Source organism: Crocodylus porosus, unplaced genomic scaffold, assembly GCF_001723895.1.
Source record: "Crocodylus porosus isolate Cpor-Errol unplaced genomic scaffold, CroPor_comp1, whole genome shotgun sequence".
Classification (NCBI taxonomy): Eukaryota; Metazoa; Chordata; order Crocodylia; family Crocodylidae; genus Crocodylus; species Crocodylus porosus.
Genome location: NW_017728932.1, coordinates 9,373,910 through 9,383,003, shown reverse-complemented (window position 1 = coordinate 9,383,003; position 9,094 = coordinate 9,373,910).

Sequence of the window (9,094 nt, the reverse complement as noted above, 5' to 3'; positions counted from 1 at the left end):
ACAGCAGAGTTCTGGCAGAACCCATTTGAGCTGGCATCGAGAACCCGTGCACTGGGTTCCCATTCTGAAGAAACACATCTCCCAGCTGAACATGTATTAACAGGGCAGGGCACAAAATACAGGAGAAGGCTGCAGAGAAGGTAGAGAAACCTGGGGAAAATTTCACACTGAAAAGTGCTTGCTGTTTCAGTTGATTTCATGCTCCTCAAATGCAATTTGACAGCACGGTCTTGTTCACACAGAGAACATGCACAAAAAGGCTTGGATTCTGAAACTGTTCTTTGCATGGATTAGGCCCTCTTGTGCTCAGAAATAGGTTTATATTGCCTGGAGAAAGCAGCCAAATGTTGGAATGCTTTTGAACAAAATATACAAAGAAAAACCCCTACATAGTTTCACCCATTTACCTGCCACACATTTTGCATACCAGAACCCATGTGCTGCATTCCAGCCAGGAGACTAATTCATGCCTCATTTAATGAAATTAGTAGCTGCACCAGCAGCAAACTGGATTCCATCTTGGGGAGTAATAAAAATGAGTTCACTATCATGAGACAAACATTTATCTCCTCTGTTCCTTTAGAAAAGTATGAAGTGCAGACTTCCATCCCATCTCTGCACTGTCCAAACAATCATTAGAGAGGGTCAAATCTTGTTCCCCTTACCCAAGTCCTGTAGTCCCAATTAAATTTACTCATGTGACAAGGGGGAGAAAAAAGTGGTTCAATATTGTTGCCACAAAGCAGTAGTTTCAGGAATCCAATGAGATCACCATCAGCTGACAACAGCTAATGAAGTTTGGAAAAAAAGTAATGCCTGCCTGAGGAAATGGACTTTCCAAAAAGCCGCCATTTTGAAAAGTAAGTCCTAAAATCATGACTACAGCCCTCCAGATTCTGGTTCTTAAGCATACTGTATAAGAGTACAGCCTGGGATGTGTTACTGTCTTTGGTCCAGAGAAATTTGAGGACTACCTACTTGGAGTGATGAGCACAAATCTAATTTGCATGTTCAAATCTTAGTTGTATGCACAAAAAACTTGGAGGGAAATGTTTAAATAACAGCTCACGCTCTTTGAGAATTGATTCTCGACTTTAAATAGATACCTACCAGAATGGATACATTTCATTAGAACTCAAAGTGGAGACACACTTCTTTACATCAGCTACTTTGGTCTTCTATGTACTAGTAGAATATCATACTAAATTTTGACTATTACACTATACCACACACCACAGCCACCTAGCTCTTCTAAAGACACATTCTTCTATTCCATGAGAGGCCAGGTTTTCAGGGAAATGAGGGGGGAGGTTTTTGTTTTGCAGGGGGTTGGGTTCTTTTTAAATTTTTGGTCCAATAGCTATTGGACCAACTTTGCAGTTCTTCCAATAAAAGACATCCCGAAAAAAACAGTTGCCTTTCATGCATTTCTTCAACACTTCAACTTTTCCATCCTAAAAATGTAGACTGACTAATTGAGCTAAAAAAGAAGAGCTATTTAGCTGTCAGCAATATAGGTCCTATGGCCTAAAGGCAAGCAGTTCTCATTCCATCCAAGATGGTTGGAAACTAAACAGTAACTACTTCAGTACAATCGGTATGGTTCAGAGTCATGGGGTTGTCAAAAGTGTCAATCTACAAGCATTTACCTTCAGGTAACTCCCATGGCAAACATTTCCTAATCTACATTTAATTTTTCACAAGTAGTTTTAATGCTGAAAATGAATACAGTAATAGAAATGATTTATGGGTAGTTTATTTTCAATGTGGCACTTTACATAGCAAGCACAAACTGTTCAGCGTTTTTGGGCTTTGGTTAATTTACATAATAAACTACCATCTTTCACTATTGAGCAAATTGCTGTCTTCTTGGAGCAATAAATAAAAGAAAAAGTCACCCCCAAATAGTTTGCTAATCACATTCAATCTCCTGATTAGTAAAATACACGAGAAATACTGTAGCCACTTATATGTGAATATTTTAACATGAATTCAATTACTAAGAATAAACTAAGCCTACATGTGAAATGTGAACTACTTACATTCTAAAATGCCATCCATTAATGAAGCATATTTTTATATCTGGATTTCTCATCTTCATCCTTTCCTTAAATATTGTTCTTAAGAATCCTTAGTTCCTTTTACTTTGCTTGGCCCATGCCAGTATCCATCTCAATGACTATCTTAGGCTATAATATCTCTTTGCTTTCACTTTATGCCTCTGAGCAGGCTTTGGTCAGCAGACAGTTGACATTCATCAGACTTGGATAAAAAGGATATAGATATAAGAACCCCCTTTAAAACATATGGAATATAAACTTTATTAGATACACCAAGGGCAACATAGATGGCAGTAGTTCAAATAACTTGAGACTTAGCCCCAGTAGTTATAGAAGCACCCAAAAACCTAAGAGGGGTTTACAAGCAGCCTCAATGTCAATGATGTATTTGTTTGCATAGTTTGCTGAGAAAACAGAAGGAATTTCTGGAAGCCCCTTCTCTAAAATCTGTCAGATAGTTGCATTCATAACTATTTGGTGCTATTATGGTCAGTTATCTTTCTACCAAGTTTTCATCAAAAAACATGAATTCATCAAATCTGGCAGACTTTGTTGGGAATTTCCTCTGGGAATGATTTTCCAATGAAAACATTAGTTCCTGCAAAATTTATATTTTCCACAAAAACCCTTCTATTTTTACAAGAAAAAAAAATCAATGTTCTGTTGGTAAATGAGTCCCAGACCCATGACAGAACCACTACTTGGTAGTCCACCTGCCAGGCTACTGTGGAGCGTGGACTTCTGGGTCTCTGCTTCTGGGACAGGCTAACAGGCTATCCATGCTCGTCTGATAACTATAGCAGCACTCTTATTGAAAAGTGGGAAAGGAATTGCAGTTTTAGGCTATACCAGGTTGTCATTTTTCACAACAGTTTTTATTTTCCCTGGGGCAAACTTGCCCCCCTAGGAAGTAACATAAAACATAAAACAAGTAAGTACATAAGCAACAAATGATTAAACCGAGCCCTGCAGTCCTTTCCCAGACCCTGAGAGAGTAACCCCAGCTCTGTGCTCCTTCCTCCTCAACACACCCCACCTTCCTTCTGCCCCTTAGTTCCCTTCCCTCAGAGCTTTTAACTTCCTCTATGCCATTAAATCATCCCCATCAGCTGGCCCAGTCCCTCTAGGCAGGCAGGCAGGCAACCCCCTTCTAACCGCCTGAAGCCAGGCTACAGCTCCTGAGCCACGCACCGTGCTACATAGACCAGTTAGCGAGTAGTCCACAGGAGAAGGTAATCAAAACCCTTCCTCAGGGGCTGCAAGCTCTACCTACTGCAGCTTGTGTAGTTTCTTTGCCCCCTCTATGGAGATGATAAAGAACAGAACTATATAAAGAAGATCCCATTTAATTAAAAAAAAATAAAACATATAAGAAATAGAAAAAGCACACAGTACATCTCAAAGATTATAAAATAGATTTATCCTGATGCATAAAAAGTTCACATTCTCAATAGGGAAATGTAATGAAAATTCAGGCTTCTGAAGAATTAAATCTATTTACTGTATGCTTCTGCTGGCCATATTATATGTGTTTTAATAATGTCCACAATATTAAAACATAAAATCTCCATACAGGGCCAGCGACTTGATATTGTTCATTTCATTTTAATGGCCCTGTGAATTTATTTGCATAATTCCATATATTTTTCCATTTGTTTATGCCAAAAAAGTAAATGCTTAAATAAAAATATATTTGCCATGCATCAATTTTTAGTGCAGTTTATGGCTTCTGCAATGAAATATTCAATATGGGATTCATTTTCATGTGTTATGATGTGTATTTACACATATCAGCTTTGTATTGCAAGAAACAATTTGTAGGCTTTTCAGTTAAAAATCCTATTTTGCTGCATTTCATTATACTCTCCAAACTGGCAACACACGCCTTGAGGTTTTGATATCTCAGAAAACATTTTTATACATACTTTCACCATGAATGAATGATCAAGAAAAAGTCATTTAACAAAGTCTGATTTGTGCTTACGGAAAAAAAAAAAGACAATGTCCTCCAGGCACATACTTTCATAATTCATCAACAGGGTTTGGGAAGATCTTTCCGTTGAAAGAAAATGATTCTCACCTTCAGTTTCTGAACATCAGAGTTACTTTGGTCTCAGGTTTTCCAGTCACGTGGTTTTTTCCTTGACATTAAGTTAATGTATGCTGATCCAGTTTGGGCAGATCACTTCTATCAATATATAAACAGGCAGAACTATCAATGCAAGTATGGGTTATAGTGTACATTAGACGATACACCTGTTTCTCTATCTGGGCTGCCTGGACCTTCCACCCAGATATACAGGGCTGTGCCTGCTTACTCCCTCATTGTGCTACATGGATAGAGAATGGGAAGGGGAATAAACTCCATTTTCTTGCACATCTGCTCAGATACATTTTGAGGGACTGGAGTGAGTGGGGAATCAGGAAAGGAAATGGGATTTGCAGTGGTGCCTGTGAAACCCTTAGTAACAGAAGAATTTGGCCACAAATGCAGCTCAAAGGAACAGTTCTACACTAACTGTGGACAGTTCAGCCCCCACTTAGGTACAAACACAAAGAAGAATGGTTTGCTTGTCTTTGACATTTTGCCAAAATGGTCAGCTACCCTTTGTCCTGCCTGGATTTGAGGGGATAAGGAACCAGAGTATTCACTAGCATTCCTGAGCAAGTAGAGATTTAAAATGAGGTAATTTAGTTACCTAATCCGTAGTTGCATGGAACCTATTGGTTCTTAAGCACCCTCACAAATGTCCCCCCCCCACTACTATTTGTGTTTTCATTCTGCTAAGTGTATACGAGTTTCTTTTTAATTATGTTTCTGATAGGATAAACATGTTAACATCATGCCTAACCTCCAAGCTACAGGGCCCCATAAGTCCTGTTCCCCTCTTTCAGCCTTTTTGGCCATAAGAAAGGACAGCCAACAAGGCCATATAGCCAAAGCCATCCTTCATGTCAAAGTCATAAAATCCTCATGAAGGCAAAGAGGGAGATAGATACAGATAAAGGTCTTGAGAAGAACAGAAAAGTGTAGCATTAGCCCATGTGCCATGTCCAGGATGCATCACTGTCATCAGTAGAAAAAAAAAGAGTCGTCTGAAACTTGACTTCCTTGTAGCTAAACCAATTGATCCTAGTCATCTCGTTAGGTAAAATAACATGGAGGGACAGAGAACTCAGTGCCAACTCTTATATTGTGGACTCCTTGGATCTATTCTGCAAAATGATGCCATGTCTGTTATTTGAATATCCAGTGCCATCTTTGTCAAATTAACAATCAACGAACCCAACAACAGAAAAATATTTCAGCACTAGGATATGGAAAAGAAGATGTCTTTTGTCATCTGACTCTGCTAACTTCTTATCCAACGTGCTCAATATTTGCGATGAAGAAATTTTAGTCTATGAGACAAGAACTAGGCAAGTCTATGCTTTGTCTACTTGCCAAGCAAGCCCACTCATACAAGCATGCCCAATGCCCATCCATTTCTAAAAAGTGCCTATTTGGGACACTTGCTACAAGGAAAAGGAACCGAAGCATCGGACCTCAGGTACATTCACCATCACTCACTGACACTAACATACTTGGACTGGTGGCTCAGAATGACCAACTGGCCAATCTTAACAATTTTTGTTCAAGGAAAAGGGATTTAAGATGAGAGACTTTCTTCAACTAACTCTTCCTTCCCCCCAAATTTGTGTTCCTCCTCATAATAACCTTAAATACTTAATTTCTGAGCACTTTTCTTGTTATCTTTAAACTATTTTCCCTACCTTTAATATTGACACTTTGTCAGCTGTAGAGCTGATTTATATTTCTAGAGTTATACTTCAAAGAGATTAATCTGAGAAGGGGAAAATGACATTCTCATAACAGCCAAGGAGATCAAGATACATACCTAGATGGTGTGCAGCTCAGATCCTCAACATCTGTAGAATGCTAGAGATGATCAGGGTGGCCCAAATCACTGGCCTAGTGTGCTGGATGAAAGAGAAAATGAATGCTTTGAGAAGATCATCCCATTTGATCTTAAAGGGAACCAAAGTTCTCACTACTCTGATAAACTAAGAACTGCAGAGAACAAGGCTTAAAAGATACCTTATAAAAAGAAATATAATATATTATATTACTTAGCATAAAGCTTTATAAAGATTTTTTTCAGCTCAACCCAGACATTTGAGGGAAACACAATGGAAAATGTCAACACTAAATGGGAGTTGGAAGGCAGGGAGTTACTCCTGCCATGGCTAGCCCAGCTGAGATCATTTGCCTCATTATAAAGAGGAAATGTAACTATAAAAAAGGAAACGGTAGGGTTTGGGGGTTATTTGCTAGTGTTTAAGTATAAGTGCTGAAGCAACACCTATCTTCTAAGAGCAGGAAGAGAAGTGTTCCAGTGTGATTGGTTGAGACTGGGTTAGAACTATTAGAATTTAAAATATCATATAAGCCAGTCATTAGGGCTGTGTGAAATGGCACTGTTTCGGTTTGACTTCTGTTTCAATGGGACAGTGTTTTTTTTCGTGTTTCAGTTCATTTCAAAAGCACTGTTCCACTTCATTTCGTTAAAACTGTTTCCCTGTTTCAGTGCTTTGCCCAATGGCTATAATGGGGAAGCAAGAAACTGCCTCTAACTTGGTCATTTATTCACAGATTTGGATGAACACAGCAGGGATGGTAGCTCCTTCTGCGGGCATACAGCCTGCCAAGTTTCAAGGAGATAGGTGCAGGGGTTTCTGGGAAACTGCACCTCAAAGTCTTGAAAGCAAAACTCATGTCATTAGTAAGTGTGAAGGCACAGGGGGTTGACAACTGCAGGGATGGTAGCCCCCATTGAGGCCACATAGTCTGCCAAGTTTCAAGGAGCTAGGTGCTGGGGTTTCTGGAAAACTACACCTCAAGCTGCAGACAAGCAAAACTTGTGAAGTGTGTGACTGTGTGTGTGTTAAGGCGCAGCTGTTTTTCCATCCCTCCCCCAAAGCACAGGGATTGGAAGGAACCTCAGGGAAGGATCACAGTCACTGGCCAGCTACACTGTCAATATCAGAGCAGTTCTTCCCCCTCCCTCTCCTTACTTTCTGTTTCCCTGCAAGCCCAGCTTTGAAACTCGAAACACTTTGAAACTTTCAAACCATTTCGAATACCCTCGTTTCATTTTGAGGCTGTTTCGAAGCCTTTCATTTCATTTTGATTTCACTGTTTCAAGCTCAAAATGAGTCAAAATAGTGTCAAAACAAAACATCTGACCATTTCCCTAGTGCCCAGAGAGAGCTCCCTTTTCATACAGACTATACTCGCTGAAATGTATTACTGTGGGGAAAGCTGTAACATCACTTACAGATACAGCACATTATAGGATCTTTGAAGCTGGAGGCCAGGGTAGATTGGCTGCAATTACCTAAATCCATTGTTAACTCTCTCTTAAATATGAGTGCAATTCTAAAAATTCCTCTGCTGGAGAAAGAGAATGCTAATTTGGGGCTAGGTTTATGCATGAGGCTCATGTGGAAATAGGATTATAAAAGCAGCAGTAATTTTTTTGCAATTTGCATCAATCCAATTAAGTCCAATGGCAAGTCTTGGTAGAAAAAAAATTACAAGCTGCTGAAAGATTAAACCAGAGGCCATAGTTAGCACAAGCTACTTATTTCATCATTCACTACCTGCAGAACTGTGCCATAAGGTCTGGCATGCACTATGAAGGGAAGAAGGGAGACCTAATTGTATCACATTGATGGGTGATCTATGGAAGCTAATAGTATAGCTCCCTTTGGGAACAGAGCAGGATAATGCATACGCCCCATTATTACAAAATCCAGCAACCCATGGTTGCATGAGTTTTAAATAAGCTCAGTCTGGCACAGACATGACAGAAAGAGATTTCACATCAGTATGCATTCATTTTAAGAGAGACACCAAGCTATTTCGAGCTCCTAATATCTCACATCCCCAAAGGCTTAAACAAGATATGAGAAGGCATGCCATTTAGCCATTGTCAGAGGCAGTGTGAGAAAGGGAGTGGAATTTTCCCCAAATAATATCAAGAAGAGAAGCTAGATTACAACATAATAAAGCATTGACTTATGACCTAGGGTTGTGCATTTAGTACTTCTAGAGAGAATATAAAAGGAATGGGAATGAACTTGCTGATACTGAGGTATCACTGCTAGGATATTCCTGATAAAGATCCACTACCAAATAGGAAGAAAGATTGAAATAAGGTCCCTGCTTCTAAGAGAGGCTATCCTGCCAAAAATGACTTATCCTTGAGCTCTCAAACTCTTTTTTTAAAGAGCAAATCCCCCCTGCTGAGATTATACTAAGCAGCAAGGAATTTTTTCAAGAAAACATTTCCCTGTTGCACAACTCGGACGCTATTCCATAATGCCAAGTGTATTCAAGATGCTTTTCAGAAACAAGAAATCAGTCATTCTACTGACTGATGTACAGGTTTATTGGCCAAATGTTCTTTACTTCCTCACCTAGTAACATGGCTGAAAAAGTAGTTATTTAAATGAAAAAATGAATGAAGTCCTTGATCCTTCACTACAAGAAGGTGCGCTGCAAATACTCCTGCTATGCAAGATTTATCATTGGCCTGGGAGAAACATTTTTTTTTTTTTTGCAGAAGGCCTCTACTATGATACTGGGAGCACTGCTTTTTAGGAACAATCTGCGTGTAATGCTTTCAACATAAAATATTGATGTCTGCCATTGAAACTCTGGGGTATGTTTTAATTTGGGACTACCAAGCTTTAGAAGAAGAAAAAAAAACTAAACAGGAACAAAATAACATGCGACAGAACTTTCCTAACACCAAATGGGCTCTTACAGGAGGAGGGGAAATGGTCCAATTCCTGCACGTGTGCAAGTCATGAGAGAGAGAAGAACTTGGAGAGGCTGTACTAAGGGAATCCATATTCCCTGTGGACTTCTCTGAAGGTACTCAGGTGGGACTGGACCCACAAAGCTGAACTTGAGCAAACATTACACACAGGGAATATTCCAAATGCAGCTGTTCTATATTCTGGCC